Source organism: Lynx rufus, unplaced genomic scaffold (genome assembly GCF_022079265.1).
Source record: "Lynx rufus isolate CCGP_SWC_20201006 ecotype Redwood Valley unplaced genomic scaffold, mLynRuf1.p SCAF_4, whole genome shotgun sequence".
NCBI lineage: Eukaryota > Metazoa > Chordata > Mammalia > Carnivora > Felidae > Lynx > Lynx rufus.
The window spans coordinates 149,421,736-149,439,396 of NW_025814856.1; the positions used below are offsets into that span (position 1 = coordinate 149,421,736).

Below are 17,661 nucleotides of genomic sequence, written 5' to 3' on the forward strand. Positions count from 1 at the left end.
TTGGTCAGAGTAAGGAATTGAATTTTTTTTTTTTTTCGTTTTTCTCACCTCTTTAAAAAAAAAAAAAAGAAAAGAAAAAGCCAAGCAAGTGTAGAATATCCAAAATTCCTATGACACCAGACTTCAAACTGTGGAGTGGATATTTTTAAATGAGGATCTTTAAAGGACTCCCAACTTGGGTTAGATAGAAGCAAGTAATATTTCAACACAAATGCATTCCTTTGAGATGCGTTATCTCTGGGATATGCATTGCAAAGCATATGAAATACCAAATGTCCAGCTCGCTCACTTTAACACACACATACACACACACAGCATGCAGTCATGCCCAGCCATCTGAGTGCCACATGCCTTGACAGAGATCTAAGGCTGCAACAAATTAAACTAGATCCTATTTCTTTAAGGCCCAGAACTGAAAAGAACTGCTGAATACTAGTGGTGAACCTGTACCCCTTTGATCTTCATTGTAACAAAAAAGCAAGATGACATATGCTCAAATGAAAAATCATTTATAATGGATGAAAGAAGGACTATTCTTTCTTTGAATTTATCTGTTCGAAAGGGAACAGGGTGGGGGAGTTTTGAAGGGGAAAAATAAATTCTCAAAACACAAAACAATCCTTATGAGATAATAATACCAATAATGGAGTGGAGCGAGGAGCCAAGCAGAAAGAAAGGATGTAAGGAAAATCACTTCAGCCTCCACTAGAAAGGGGAGAGATTCTAATCTAACAAATGGGTGGGAGACAATTTCTCATTTAAGTGAGATTAATTTTAAAAGAACCCGATTATGCTGCAAAGTTGCAAGCAGAAACCATGGTAGGTACATCATGGATTAACCCTGCACTACTGTGACTCTGGAATTCATTTCAAAATGACTGCATTTTATTACTGCTTTCCAGCTACAATTTACTACTTTGTAAGATATAAATATTGGGAGTAATAAATTTGTCTAGTTGCTGCCTTTAAACATTAAAATTGAACTTAATTAAATGCATTATTCACAGGGGAAACAGTTCCCCTAGCTAGTCCCTCAGTTTAGTAAAGTAAAGTTTTTTACTGAGTTTGTGTTATTTATAGAAATCTCTAAAAACATCTGTGGCTGACATTTTTCACCTATGGCACAGCCTATCATCACCCAGCCATACTAATGCCGTACTAACAAACTGTTTTATCATCAATACTTTTTTTCTTATTTTGAGAGAGAGAAAGAGAGAATGAGTGGGGAAGGGAAGAAGGAGAGATAGGGAGAGGGAGAGGAAGAGGGAGAGAGGAGAAAGAGAGAATGAGTGGGGAAGGGAAGAAGGAGAGATAGGGAGAGGCAGAAGGAGAGGGGGAGGGGGGGAGAGAGAGAAAGAGAGAGAGAGAGAGAGAGTCAGTCTTAAGCAGGCTCCATGCTCAGCGCAGAGCCCGACATGGGGCTCGATCCCACAACCCTGGGATCATGACCTGAGCTGAAATCAAGAGTCAGACGCTCAACCAAATGAGGCACCCAGGCACCCTCTCATTCTAAATTTTTTTTTAATTTTTTATTAATGTTTTATTTTTAAGACAGAGAGAGACACAGAGCATGAATGGGGATGGGGCAGAGTGAGAGGGAGACACAGAATCCGAAGCAGGCTCCAGGCTCTGAGCTGTCAGCACAGAGTCCAACGCGGGGCTCGAACTCACGAACTGTGAGATCATGACCTGGGCTGAAGTTGGATGCTCAACCGACTGAGCCACCCGGGCACCCCTAAATGTTTTTTAGCCAAAAGGATACTTTTTTTTTAACCAAGAGAATAACTCAACCAAGTCAATGATTTTGTCAGTTGAATCACAACTTACATTTTTAGGAATCGGTGTATACAGAAGTGGAATAGAAGTTCTAGACTAGAAGAACTTTGGGAATTAGTTGATATGATATGTGTGTAGGCTCAGACCTGTGCAATGCTCTGCAAACATCCATGACATTCCTAAGTGTCCCAGATGACACAAGGTGCTGGAGAAACAGATGTTCACCTCATTGCCCCTGTCCTCTAAAAGCTCACATCTGCTGGGAAAGTGGAGTCGGAACACAGAAGAAGGATAATAAATTTCACAGTGGATGGAGAAACATTAACAAAAAATGGTTCCAAAAGATGGGGCTCAAGAAAGTGTCAATATGGAAAAGACGTATGTGCGTATTTGCAAGCAAAGGCATTAAAGCATGGAGGGGTGGTAGCACGAAAGTACACAGCAGGGTCAGCAACCTACCAATGGTTCAGGGCAGTGCTGTCTATGCCGCACTCAGAAATATGGCCAAACATGACGTGGCAAAACCGTGCAGGGGCAGACTATGAAGATACGCCTTGCTACCATACTGAGCCTCCAGCTTTACCTGGAGACCAAGATGAGCTGCTGCAGGACTTCTTCCATGGGAGTAACACACCAGAGTTTCATCTGAGACAAACCAAACCACTCCAGAGGCCACATGGAACACGGAGGCAGACTACCTGGGGTATGCTTTCAGAGATACAGGCTAAATGTCATGAAGGCCCAGACAAGGTCTGTGGCGGCAGGTTTGGATTCCAGAGGTTTAAGGAAGTGGAATCAGTGGACTGTGGAAGAGGAGACGGGAATGGCAAGGAGGACAACCAGATTTCGGATATAGATGGCGGTCTCACTCACTGAGAAAGAGAACAGCAGTTTCTGCTGAAGTTAGCAGGTGAGAAGAGAACACTGGTTAAATGTTACATGTTGAAAAATACAGCCTGAGAATATACATTCTGAAGTTATTGGTCTATGGCTGATGGCTGGAGCCATGGGTGTGATGAGACTGTAAAGAGAGAGTACAGAGGTTGAACAGGAAGTACTCACAGGAAGCTGTGACGAACAAATGAGATGATGTGTGTGAATGCATTGCAAGCTGTGACTTTGAGACACAGGTACAAAATATCAGTATAATAAATAACATCAGGTAATAAAATGTCAGTGCCCGTACTCTTTTATCAATCATCTCTACTGATTCGTCTTTTTATGAGCAGTTCTATGTATTATGAGATACGGACTTAATGATTAGAATCTGAAGTATGACAGAAATTTAGGGAGTACAGTTTATTAAAACATACATTCCCACAGATTACACAGAAGCCCACGACCCCCAGATTAGAACCTCAGACAGCAAAGAGCCCACTACAACAATGAAACAGATGTTAGCCTGTTTCCCCAAAATGTAGTATGAACAGTAGTTTCATGGAAAATCATAAATTTTCTCCAAACTGCTGATGCTTCTGGCCCCTTCCCCAGCTGCCTTTATTAGCCACAATGAAGTGAAATGGGAAATCTCCTTTACTCTTAAGATACACACCAAGTCCCTGGAAACTCTCTATTCATTTCTAACCTCTCATCAGCCATCAACGAACTCTGCTTCTAATCAGATAGGTGCCTGGTAATTGGATCAAATATGTAACCAACTTCAGCCCCTTCCAAGATTACAACACTGAACCTTGCTGAAGCATTTATAATAGGGTCTAACAGCTACCGCCAAGCTGCGTGGAAGCAACTGGTTTAAAACAGCTTGAATTTCTAAAACAAGTGGTATTTTTCAAAAGCTGAAAGACACTGTTAAAATAGCTCTATCACTTATGTATCTATTAAATTGTTTGAAATTGGCAATCTTTAATGTAAGGCTCTTCTTGGAATTGGATGTCCATTTCCAATGTCAGAACAGATTTCAGAAGCACTGGAAGAACTCACCCTTCAGTAAGACTCAAAAGTATGTTTTGGCAAGAAAAACCCAGTCCATCTGATAGAAAACCAATCTGTCAGATACATTTTACACTTCATTTTAACTTTTTTAAAAGGTTTCATCCTTCACAAGAAGTATCTTAATGTACCCCGAAAGTCAACGATATCCATATCCTGAAGGATCTTCTAACATATTTAAGTATTCATATAGCAAATCGATTGATTAGACAGTTGAGAAAAGGACCCATGAAGCCATTTCAGCCTTTTTATCTCTAAGAAGCACAGAACTTGCAGAAGAGTCCCACAGAAAGACTAGACTAGGATCTTTAGCTGGAGGCCTGACGAGGAAGGTATCCTAAGGGAGGAGGGCAGGCCCAGGCAAGAAGGAAGAACTAGAACATGGAAGAAAAATAAATCAAGGATAAGGAAGAAAAACAAAAAGAAGTTTGGGAGACATGAGCGAAAGCTGAAGTTGGGACAGAGGTATCAGGAAGGGGGCAAGCGAGTCAGGTAAGAGGCATCAACATCTGCTTAGCAATGAAGATGCACCTGCTCAGGACACTGGACTGGGAATTCCATCGCCTCTCACCTGACCATGTTCACCTTAGCTGCTTCAGAGCCCTACTCTAAAGAACAAATCGACTCGGCATTCACACAGAAGAATGTAGAATCTCAGTAAATCCTGTAACTGAGAAAACGGAGGCCATTAGGCTGCAAACTTCTCTCCCTTCAGCTTACATTTCCTCACACGATCCTTCCTTTCCTCCTTCTCTCACTCTGGAGAGGAAGACCCTCAAATCTAAACTTGGATGTACTCCCAAATTTCTGAGATTTTGCTCTATCAATTTATCACCACTTTTCTTGCATTTTTGATCCTTCTCTTGCCATTGGGGCTCCTTCCCTTAACTCCCAAATACATCAACCTCTTTAAAGAAAATCTCCCAATACAAAGTGGTGCAGCCACATTAGAAAACAATATGGAGACTCCTCAAAAAACAAGACAGTGTGAGTCATCTTTGTAATGCCAAGAGCACTAATGTAACGCTCAGCACATAGAAAGCACTATATTAATGTGGGAAAACACTAGACAAGGAATGTCAAGGGCTGGTTCAAGCCATGACTCAGTCACTTCTGTGGTAGTAGCGATTTCCACCAAGTCACCTAATTTTTGATTATCAGTCCCCTCCTCAATAAAATGTAAAGTAACAATTCTTTAATTTGAGGGTATCCAAAGGACCGACAGAGATAATATATATGAAAGTTCTTTGGAAAACCAGTATTATGCAAACAAACATAAGACAGCATTACTAGAATGTTTTAAAACACAATGTATATTGATAAAGATTGAATTTTTTCTCCAAAAGAAATGCTGCTATAAATGATTAAGTACTGGCAACAGAAACTGGATGAGACAAAAACATCAAAGAGGTCTGCTCACTGGTAATATTTTATCTCTTTAAGATTATGCATTGTTTTATCATACTGAAATATAACATGTTAATCACAAAATATTAAACTAGATTTTAAAATACAGTATTTTGTAGGGGCACCTGGGTGGCTCAGCCGGTTAAGTATCTGACTTCAGCTCGGGTCATGATCTCACAGCTTGTGGGTTTGAGCCCTGCGTTGGGCTCTGTGCTGACAGCTCAGAGCCCGGAACCTGCTTTAGATTCTGTGTCTCCCTCTCTCTCTGCCCCTAACCCACTCTCATTCTGTCTGTCTCTCTCAAAAATAAGTAAAACATTAAGAAACAAAATTTTTTAAATGCAGTATTTTGTAGCCTTCTGTAACTTCAGGCATTAATTTGGGTAAACAGTCATTATATTACACTCCTATACCTAAATGCTCAGTTATACTTTCAACGTAAATGTCAATTACATGAAATACCTTTTGAAAAAGCAGCTTTCATTTTTTCTTATGATTCACAGTTAACAATCTACATTCTCACTGACCAATGTAAACGAGCTTGTACATTTCAAGTTTTATAAGAAGAGCATCTTCAATGCCACCCCAACCCCCAACACACACACACATTTAACACCATGTCTGCCTTACTTCTGAAAAGAAGAAACCCACTGTGCAGCAGGCAGTGTGAAATATAATGCAGCTTTACACTGCATTATGAAAGCAAGAAAACAGCCAGCTGTGAGTTAGAAATAGAACAAAATTTCGAGTTGCAAACCCAAGGGACCTTTAGGTAACATTGAAAGTGTTCCTTAATGATGAATAGCTGATTTCATTTCAGACCCACTATGAACACTGTAGGATATATTTAACATTTTAATTTTTGGTTTCAAAAGCAATAAACCTGTTGGTCAGACGGAAGCTTGGCGGTCACAGCGGCCGATCTATCAATCAATCCCACATGGCTGGGCTCCACCAGCAGCCCCTGACACCAATTAGGAAACTGAAATAGCGAACTGCTGCCACCAGGTTACAGTTTTGCCAATTAGAGCACATCCTGGGTGAGAGCGACCAATGAACACTGGAACCCAGGGTCAAGAAAGAGAGGTGAAAAGCACCTTGTGTAATGTGACATGAAAAAGAAAGATTGCAGGAGGGACACAGGAAAGAAGCAAGACAGTCTGAAATCAAACAGTACATTTTATTGTTCACTTGTCAAAGACATGCAGGCACTAAGACAAAGCAAAAGCAAGGCACTTCCCTTGGTCTCTACCCTGGAAGGAACTGCTTATTGGCCAGCACAACTTGGGAGCCCATCACTCTCGTACATGAGCACAGAACCTGCCATCTCCAACTGTTCCCTTTTAGTCAGGATTCACAAGTTAAGGCGGCTCATGCAGGGTCTGAACGTCAAAGGCAGACCACTGATAGACCCATATCAAAGTGCTAGAAGGACACTATTTCAGATCAGGCTCATTACTGGCACGCAAAACTTATCCGCTAAAATTCCTCTTTTTTACATCCTACAAAATTTTAAGGACCTCCTTTCAATTTTTCCACCTGAGTTTCTCTTCCAAGCCACAGCTTATCACCCTGGCTTATGAAAACGTCATAAAATCTAAGGACCTCAAAATCTTCCCCCTGGAGTCCCTTCATCTAGCCACTGTGTCCTGCCTCAGAATACCTTCTCTTAATTCCATTTAATCTTCTGGCTTTGAGGGACTCCCAGCTGATCCTTTCTGCTCTGTGTCATCTGAAAAAGCAAAAGGCAAAAGCAAGGTTTTCTGACATGAAAACCTTCCAGAATGTGGAAGTTTGGGACTTACAGCTGTCCTTTTCAGAATCAGATATAACCCTGGGTCTTGATGAGTTTCACAAGCGTGAAACAGACAGACAACAACGGTAGGCAAGAACATCCTAACCGTTCAAAAGAACTGTGATTTTTCAAATGCAAAAGTGCTATTATTCATCTATCAACTGAGTCACAAGTGTTATATTTTCCACAGGATCTGATGTCAGTCTCATTGTGCTGACTCAAATTCAACTCTGGTAGCTTTCCGTTCTGCTGCCATCAATTCTGCCATGTTTTTACAAGAATGAGCCCAAGCAATTCTACAGGTGTGCACTCAGCATGCTATACACATCTGTATCTGCACAACAAGGGTGTACTTCAATGATGGACACTGAAAGCATCAGTCAGAATTTATCATAGGTAGCTTCTAAATTGTTCTAGGGCCCTACATAAAAGATATTTTCCCTCTAGAGAGGAGGTTGTCAACCTTGGTTGCCCATTGGAATCACCTGGAAGCTTTGAAAAACTGCCACATCCTAGGTCCCATCCTGCAGAAACATGGATTTCATTGGTTTGGAGTGATACCTGAGAATCGAGATTCCTTTTTTTTTTTTTTTTTTTTTTTTTAAATGCAAAGCCCTAGTCTGACTTGGTCCACATCTGGATTTCCTTCCCTCAAAAGATACCAGAGGTCAAAACACCACACAGCTGAGCCAAAGATCACAAGTATTTCAAAGGTTTATGGCACACAGGCATACATATGGCAAGAGAGTCTATGGGCAAGGGGGCTACAGGCAAAAGGGCCTTCCTGTGGGTGCAAGGAGACAAAAGAGGGCAGGTGCTGGGCATATAGACATGGAACTACAGCATACCAGTGGGATTTCTGAATGATGCTGGCTGAGGACTAACTTCAGGTAGTCCATTCCAGTTGTGGGGAGGGAGATATCAAAAGGACAGGATAGGGTGCACTGCTCGGTCTTGCTGGGAGTAAGAGAAGTGAGTAAAAGCAGCAGCATCTGACATCCTTGTTGATGCTTAAAGGTGTGACAAAGTATCATTCTGCTGGCCATGACTTCTCATGCCCAACTCGTATTTCTCTACATAGCCAAGTAGAGAAATACCACGACTCTAAGAGTACTTCTCAAACTTTAATGTGCATATTCGCCTGGGGATCTTGTTAAAATGCAGATTCTGCCTCAGTAGGTCTGAGCTGGGTCAGAGAGTCTGCGTTTAACAAGAAAAAATGATGCTGCTGCTCCAGGGACCACTCTGGCCCCATTCCCCTCAACAGTCTCCCCTTGAGTTATAGGCCTCTCACAAATGAAAAGCCCACGGTGGCCTTTGACTTACACGTTCTGCGTCTCTTTCGAGGATCTGTGGGTACTGGCAAAACTGACAGTCCTGGGGATGGGGCACAGACAAGTGGAGAAATGCTGCAGGCTGCAAGGCTCCATCATCTTACTCCATATTATAGCTCCTCCAATATTGACTGCATGTCTTACGTATGGTCTGTCTCCCACTAGAATGTAAACTCAAAGAAAGGAGCACCATGTGTATCACACTCCCCATCATAGCCCTGGAGCCTTCTGGCACGGAGGAGGCACCCAAATTTGCTGATTCAAGGAGGGACTGGATGAGAGGATGGGGGCACCACGTGTCACGCTAGTGCTGCTGGGTTACCTTAGTCTGTGCTACCAGTTCATTCCAGGCAAAGACAAGTGGGGCAATAACCTTAGTCTTGAATTCTGGCCAGTACTTAGGTAGGTCTGCCTGGCAAAGGGTACAAGATGATTAATTTCTGCACCTTCTCAATTCTATTTATAATAACACAGGGGGTATACAGTGTCCAGCACAACAGGAGACAAAACAGAAGAGGTATAACTGGAGGGAGACCATTTTTTTCCTCTTCAGTTTCCTTCAATTGCCATAATGAACTTGCCTGGCATAAGAGAACTTAAGAAAGAAAGGGAGGCAGCCTCTGGAAAGTACAACCTAAGCATAACCCTGAATCTAAACTCCACAGGATCCCCAAAGGACCATGATGAAATGGCAAAGGAGAAACTCTGAGCCTCAGGAAAGGTATTAATCCATCCTCAGAATTCAATCACTCATAAATGCCTCCTAGCAAAACTACTGAAGGTCTCACAAAATTAGAAAACTAACAAAATTAGAAGTGCAAGTACCTGAGGCAGCATATAAGCAAGTGTGAAACCAGTGAAACCCAGATTTCACTCACTAGCATGAGCCCAAAACGCCAGCACTGATTTGCAACGATTTTCAAATTGTAGGTTGCTACCCATTAGTGGACTGTGAAATCTATTAGTGGGTCAAAACCCACTGTTTTTGAAAATGGAAACAGAAGAAAGTAGAAAAGATGAAGGCAGAAAATGGAATAAATAAAATACGGTATCCTTTCTTGTGTTTCAATTAATTTATCTGTGGGCAGTGGGTCGTAATTTAAAATGTATTATTGTAGGACACAATTAAAAACCCATCTACACCAAGGAGGGCCATATTTTACATAGCATCACACCTAAATAAGTCCTGTTCACAAATTAAGAGGGCACATTTATACTACAGGGATGGTATGGCATAGTAGCTCCAAGCATGGGTCTGGGGCCAAAGTGATTGCCTGGTGACTATGCACAAATTACTTCACTTCTCTAAGCCTCAGTTACTCCAATCTTATAGGAGCAGGAATACTATCACCTCATGCTATAACAATTATATAAAATATATGTGGAGTTCTTGGCACAGAGCCTGGTATGACTGAGCACTCGATAAAGTACCATTATCATCACTGCTTAAAGGTAGGTCTGATACGTTTTTTTCCATGATTTCAGTGGTAAAATACTAAGGAACGGGGGTTAAGGTAACTCATGCGAGCAAGACTGTGGCTCTAAATAAGTGAAAAATGAGGAACTCTTTTAATTCTGGGAGAATCTACTTGAAATAAAGAGCTTGCCACTGCAAAAGGGCACGACGGAAGAGTCACTAACTCACAGAAATGCCACCAAGTTAAGACACGGCAAAGAAAGAGAGCACAGGTCAATAAAGGCACAAATTAAATTCTCTCACCAGGACACCTGAATCTCGCTCTTCTTTTCAACTGCCACCAGGAGTTCTGACCCTGGCCCACAAAGGTACGAAGGACCTTAAGCTCTCCCTGTTGCCCAGTCTTATTCAAACGGTGAGGAACCGCAAGCTGCGTTCTTAAGAACCAGTTATTAATTAGAAGCCCTGAAAAGCTGGACAGTGCTCGTAATTATTAAATCCAGTATCAAAAAGGTAGGTGGATAATTACTGTATTCGCTTCTCCAACTGGTCTTGATGAAACATGCTGATGTTATTCTTGACACAAGGGTTACCACTGGTAAAGCACTCAATTCGCTGGCATCTCATCAATGGTACACTTGAAACTCCTATTGCTTGCTGTTAAACTAACAGTTTCTATTAGGCTAAACACAGTTTGGTAGCCATTGTCAAGAAAATTGGAGTTGCTCAGGCATGGCGGCAGTTACTGATGTTATTTGTTTGGAAGCCTTGTGATTTAGTGAATCACTAGCGATTGTTAAGCAAGTAATTAAACTATAAGCCAAGACCTGTGATTTTCAGTCTTTTCAAAGCAATAATCATCGAAATTCCAAGTACCATTTAACTGATTCCCTTCTAAACATGCTGGCAACGTTTATGTTGTCATTCATCAGTTGTATAGTTTATAAAAACTAGATTGTGGCCTTTATAGAAATCATGTGCTGCTCAACTACTCTGCTAAATAGGAGATGTTTAAAGGAAAAATTCACAAAAATTATTCAATGAGAAGTGGACACAAAGACTTTTGGGTTTGTTCACGAATATGGCTATCTCAGGTTTAATAATAATTCAAAAGTCCTATTTTTAGGACTGAAATACTAAAATAACCAGACTATTGTTCTTATAACCTTTTCCAAATATAAGAATGCATTATATAAATTTCACAATTTCTCTAAGTGCCTTTAAAATTACAAGCAATTTAGTCTATGATTCATGTACCATACCAACTGCATGCAGCTTTTTTTTTTTTTTTTTACTTCGCATCTCAATTATATCTTAATATGATGGGGGCTGAAATGCATTAAATAAATCATATTTCACAGACTCCTGGTAAAGTAATAATACTTACATGCATTTGAGAAGAAATTGGCCTGCATTATAAATGTATTCATAATGTCATTACCTGCCTCTCCACGCTAACTGAAATATTAGGCGGTGGTGCCTACCGACTTCAAGCCACTGATGAAAGCTTTTAGTAAGTCTTATGCTTATTCTGGGGCTGGCAATCAGCTCCGTGAGCTAATATAATACAATCCAATGTTTACCAACAGCAGTTTATCCAAAATATAAACGAGCTCTTATAATTACTGAAACACTATTAGTCTTTAAGATTTAATCTGGTGGCTACTATTTCTTCACTGTGCTACATAAGGAGACTGGCTGATCTTTCATCTGTCAAAGGGCATTGCCTTTTCGAAGTCCCTTATTATTGTCAAGTGTTTTACTTACACAGCATACTGCCATTAAGGAAATTAATTATTTAAAGATCTGTTACTTAAAAACAATATATCAGTGGTTGTATAAAATGACAGAAAAAAGAATTCCTAGCAAATACCTTCAACAAGTTAAGAAAATTCATAGCATTTTAGGGGCGCCTGGGTGGCGCAGTCGGTTAAGCGGCCGACTTCAGCCAGGTCACGATCTCGCGGTCCAGGAGTTTGAGCCCCGCGTCGGGCTCTGGGCTGATGGCTCAGAGCCTGGAGCCTGTTTCTGATTCTGTGTCTCCCTCTCTCTCTGCCCCTCCCCCGTTCATGCTCTGTCTCTCTCTGTCCCAAAAATAAAAATAAACGTTGAAAAAAAAAAAATTCATAGCATTTTAGAGACCTGCCAACACAGTTCTTCTCTCTTTCTGTTAAATAGTAAATAACTGTCTTTGGTTTATATCCCGTTCTAAAAAACTTACAAGGCACTTTCATGTACATTATCTCCTATGATGTTTCCAATCATTCTGTGAAGTACGTATCATGGCTATTAATTATTTCTACTTAACAGATGGAAACACTGAGGCTTGTGGATGTTAAATGACTTGCCCAAGGACATAAAGTTAATAATGGTAGGGATTCACACTCTTTCCCCCATGTGACATTGCACACTTGATACATCTATTTCCAGAGCCTAACAATCTGAGTAACCCATCAAGACAAGACAGAAATACAGACTGTACACAACTTGAAAATGGGCTGTTCCACTTGGAATTTGGTTTGGGGAGATCAATGAATCTCCTCTGAAAGAGGAGCCGGAGCTGTGGACTGCACAGCCACCATTCCCATGAGGCATGGGGTGCAGTGAACATGAATGAGTGTGTAAGAGTTGGGGGCTGGGGAAAGCAGGAGGAAACCTGGTAACAGCAGGCTATCCCTGCACAGATCCCATTCTGGATCTCTCAAAAAAGAAAGGACTTGGGGCGCCTGGGTGGCTCAGTCGTTTAAGCATCTGACTTCAGCTCAGCTCACGATCTAGCGGTTCGTGAGTCTGAGCCTCGCATCAGGCTCTCTTGCTGTCAGCACAAAGCCTGCTTCAGATCCTCTGTCTCCCCCAACCCCGTCCCTCCCCTGCTCATGCGTGCACGCTCTCACTCTCTCTCAAAAATAAACATTAAAAAAAAAAGAAAGAAAGAAAGAAAGGATTTGCTAAGATGGTGGAGGGAATATAATAACAAAGCATACTAACCCTTAATGAGATGAGTACTCACAAAAAGAAGAGGGCTTTGCACTGTTTCAAATACTGAGAACTGTCACTCACTCGCTTAAACATTAAAGAGTCTTTTGAACAAACAGGAAGGTTTGGAGAGGAGAAATGAATAGGGTATACTCAAGCATCAAAGTCAAGAGTCTGGGGGATAAAAAAAAAAAAAAAAAACCCTTGAAGTCTCGTAATAAATTAAAAAACAAAACAAAACAAACAAACCAAAAAAAAAAAAAAAAACAACAACAACCCTGAAAGATGTATTGGAACAAATGAGTTTGTGGTATTCTCATTTATATTAATTATCATCATAATTTCTTCCACGGTTCAAATTGATTAATTCAAATTTCTTTTCCCAGGAGCCCATCAACTAATAAATAGTCCCTATGGACATATTCTCTTTTGAGGTAAACTATTAAGTAAACACACAGCTCCACAAATGTATCACATGGAAAATTACTTCCTCTAAGGAGCTAGCTATCTAAAAGGTGTGAGTGATAGAAAGCAGAAACAGAATACATTTGTCACTCCCATTAGCATTATTAGTGCTAATGAGAAAGTACATGAACAAGAACATACACCTCTTAATTTGAATGTGTTACAAATAGAGAGTAGATTAGTCACAGCTACCCAGATTAAATTTTAGCACTTAATACTGAAATACTACAAGAGGCAATGCTTACAGTGGTTTTGGAGCAGAATTTCAGCTATTTAATTACAGTTTTCAAACCATTTAACACCTCTTGGCACACAGAGGCTAGATGTGTGTATGAATGTGTGTTATTCAGACAGTTCAAGATTTTAGGTATAACTCAATTATCTGGCATCCCTGGGAAATAAAGTGCTCCATTTAAGTGCATTTTCTATATAACTGAAGCTTCTATCTTCATGCATCCTAAATCCCTGATTAAATCTGTGGCCATCTGTAAAGGAAATCTTTCCTCAGAGTATTTCATTTCCCTGTCTCCTTACAGGCAATTGGACAGAAAGTAGTGAAGTGCTTCCAAGTTGTTTTGCTTTATGGATGAATCAAGGCGATCATTAGGAATATTCACCAGGGGCACGTGGGTGGTTCAGTCAGTTAAGCGTCTGACTTCAGCTCAGGTCGTGATCTAACAGTTCATGAGTTTCAGCCCTGCGTCAGGCTCTGTGCTGACAGCTCAGAACCTGGATCTGCTTTGGATTCTGTGTCTCCCTCTCTCTTTGTCCCTTCTCGACTTGTGCTCTGTCTCTCTCTCTGCCTCTCAAAAATAAATAACGATAAAAAAAATTTTAAGGAATATTCACCACTGAAGCACTTTCATACAGTTCTTACTTTCTATATTGTGTCTTTTCCTTCAATATCAAGCAGTTAGCAGTCATTTCTCCCAGGATCACAGTGATGGCTTCCAATTTACAGATTCCATTATTCACTCCAGTCTTGGGATTTGTTGAATCTTCCATGGACTGGTGGAGCAAATAACCAAACATGTTAAGAAATATATTCAAGCCTTTCCATCCGGCAGAGCCATCAGCTCATAGGAAAGCCAAGATGGGCACCTACATGTACATCCAGAAGCTATGGAGGAAGAAGCCATCCAATGTAATGCATTTTCTTCTCAGAGTGCTCAGCTGCCAATACCACCGGCTCTCTGTGGTGCCTCCCACAGAGGCCCCCCGCCCAGCCTGGCCCAATAAAGAATGAAGACTGGGGTACGAGGCCAAGATTCATGTGTGATGTGGTGGCTGCAAACACTCAGTGCCTAAGGGTGCAACCTATGGCCAGTTTGTCCATCATGGTGTTAACCAGCTAAAGTTTCCCCAAAGCCTTCTATCTGTTGCAGAGGAGTAAGCTGGACACCACTGTGGGGTTCTGAGAGTCTTGAACTCTTGCTGTGTTGAAGAAGATTCCACATGCAAATTCTTTGAGGTTATACTCATTGATCCATTCCATAAAGCTATCAGAAGAAATCCTGACAGCCAGTAGATCACCAAACCAGTCTATCAGCTCAGGGAGATATGAGGGCTGACACCTGCAAGCCACAAAAGCCATGGCCTTGGAAAGGGTCACAAGTTCCACTAGACTATTGCTGGTTCTCGCCAAGTGGCATGGAGAAGAAGCAATACTCTCCAGCTCCACCGTTACCACTAATATAAGTAATGCTTGTAAAATTCTTACCTAAGAAACAATTTAGGTCAAAAAAAAAAAAATACACACACACACTCAATAGGCATCAATAGGGCTAGAAATGGGGGCATAAGGAAAAAAACATACGGTTTTATTATTCTTATTAGTACTCAAATTCAATGAGCAAAGTATTTTGCATTTACCCTGTCAGTTTCCATTTTTAGAGAAGACAGCAGGGGAACTCTTAAGGACCCCAGACTCCACAGGTAAGATCCAATTCAAACACAACCAGAGAAGCCAATTTCTCAATGATGAATATCCTCTCAAAATAATTTTTTTTTTTAATTTTTTTTTCAACATTTATTTATTTTTGGGACAGAGAGAGACAGAGCATGAACGGGGGAGGGGCAGAGAGAGAGGGAGACACAGAATCAGAAACAGGCTCCAGGCTCTGAGCCATCAGCCCAGAGCCCGACGCGGGGCTCGAACTCACGGACCGCAAGATCGTGACCTGGCCGAAGTCGGACGCTTAACCGACTGCGCCACCCAGGCGCCCCTCCTCTCAAAATAATTTAAAGCTGATGCTTCCCAATCATAAAGGTGGGCCTTACTTTTAGGCGGGCCCATTTTCATCCATTCTTACATGATTCCATCTGCTAAAGGTATCATGCTCTGTGTGTTCAAACCAAAAAGATTATGATGGGGCAGCAATTCTTTGGATTCTTTCCTCAAATTTGTGACTATATCCAACATAAGAAGTGGCCAATGTCACTACTTACAACACCAGTTCTTACCTTTGTAGTCATCCTCGACGACAGTACTTAAAAGAAGGCACTAGATTCCTTACAACTTCATACAGTGGGAGTGGGGGTGGGGGACTAGCTGCAGTTACTGCTTAGGCATCCCTATCTATGCACCACTCCCGAGGCCATCCTCAGCTATGCTCCCTCTGCTAAGACTCCCTGCTGCTCAGCATAACCACACTTCAGCTCACATCAATGCCTTTCCTTGTCCTCTTCAAAACATCCCCTCTGAGACCATCAGCCACTCATTGGAACAGCTACTCCTAGACTGGGGTTCTTTCTACAGGTGCTCTGCTTGTCTACATAGATTTGTAACTGGAGATTCCATCTCTTCAACCACAGCCTCATTTTTCTCTTTTTCTCATTTTTCTCCTCCTTAACAAGCTCTCTCAAACCTTCCACCTTCACCAACCAATTGCCCACCTCCTAGGGACGCCGGGTTCTCCACATTGCTGGAGACACCAAAAATTAGGAATTCAATCCTGTTCCCCTTAATGGCATCATCTCCTCTGCTTTTCTGATTGCGTTTCTGGCAAACCGCTGGGACAGATGGATGGTCAGACAGGGCAGGGACCTAGTCAGGGAGCATGAGGTGTTTATGAAGACAACAGGGCAACGTGGGAAAGCACTAACAACAGCACATGGATTCCCATGTCCAACCGTGGAATCTCAGTATAGATCTCCCAATCCTTGTTAACACTGCCAAACACAACTACGGGAATCGTTATCTACAGAAACGTAACAGGACTACAGTGACGAAAGGTTACAAAGCACATGTCTCATCTCTATGAACTTCCAGAACAAACCTCTGAAGTAACTATGGTCATTTGAAAGATGAGGAAACAGATTCAGGGACACCGGATAGTGGCCGAAATCATTTATTTAATGAGAAGAGCTCGGGAGCAAGTCACCCTGAGTCATCTGACCTCCTCCAGTGTCACCCCCATAACAATTCTAGGCCTATATTTGTTGACAGGGACCATCCAGGAGGCATACACTTGTTTCTAATGAGGTCAAGAGATGCTTGGAGAAGGAAAGGCAGAAAGTCACACAAGGCAGAAGAGGGGAACACTATTACATTCATTAAAAAAATCCTTACAGTGACTTGTTTATCGTCCTTGATAAAGATGAGAACAAGTGTTGAAATAATTTATTTATGATGTATAACAGTTTAATGGAGTATAAAGTAGACTCTCTTTTTTACAGTTAGTGGGGTTCTTAATGTTGCCATATCCAGACTGAGCCTGTATCCTACTCATCCAGACTTTTGACAGAAGCATCAATTTTCTAAATTGTTCTCTAACAACTACAAGAAAGAAAATCACTCTCAGTGTTAATAATTGCAATTCTCTGAAGATACTAAAGAACCCACTATAATTTCACATCGTTGAATCCTGTGGCTTTATACATCAGAAGAATTTTCAGACAGTTTCTCCTGTGTGCTTTTAATATTAAAAGAAGATATCTATATGAAATACATTGAAGAGCTAAAAATGATATGATGGGATCCAGACTAGTATTACAACTTGAAAGTGCTGTACGACAACATCCATAAAACATGAAGAGAGCAAAACACATCACACAAATGTCCTCTGAAAAAGCAAACAAGTACTTCTCTTTGTTCATAATGACAACAGGAAGAGTTAGCTAAATGAAGTTCACAGGTGAACCTCAATAAATAACAAACTGATGTTATTTATTAATAACAAAACCCACATTACGTATGATGTCTACTGCCAGGCATCTGATTGGCTGCAAGGGTCACAAAACTTCCAGACATGCAAGAGTGATAAACGGTTTAGTAGCAAATAGCGAGAAGAGACTCTAGCAAACAATAAGAGAAGAAAAGAGAAAGGATAAGGAATAAGCATGAATAGATCCTTAAAGAATAAATTACCAAATATCTAAAGTAATATTAGGAGCACAAAAATTTCTATTTACATATACATTCCAAATACTACATGAAGGTATTTCAAGGCACAAAGAATAACCAAGGGTCTCAAGTATGAAAATACTTAATGAAAAGAGACTAATATTCATTGTGAAGAAGAGATGAATTGTATCAATAA

The 17,661-nt window shown here is 41.0% G+C and overlaps 1 protein-coding gene and 1 pseudogene across 3 annotated transcripts in view; one reads left to right on the plus strand and one right to left on the minus strand.

The window, feature by feature from the left end:
* Positions 1–17,661, minus strand: part of CHCHD3 (coiled-coil-helix-coiled-coil-helix domain containing 3) — a 285,119-nt gene that overhangs the window by 130,776 nt on the left and 136,682 nt on the right. The gene's annotated exons all lie outside the window — the stretch shown is intronic.
* Positions 14,214–14,818, plus strand: LOC124523854 (60S ribosomal protein L15-like; annotated as a pseudogene).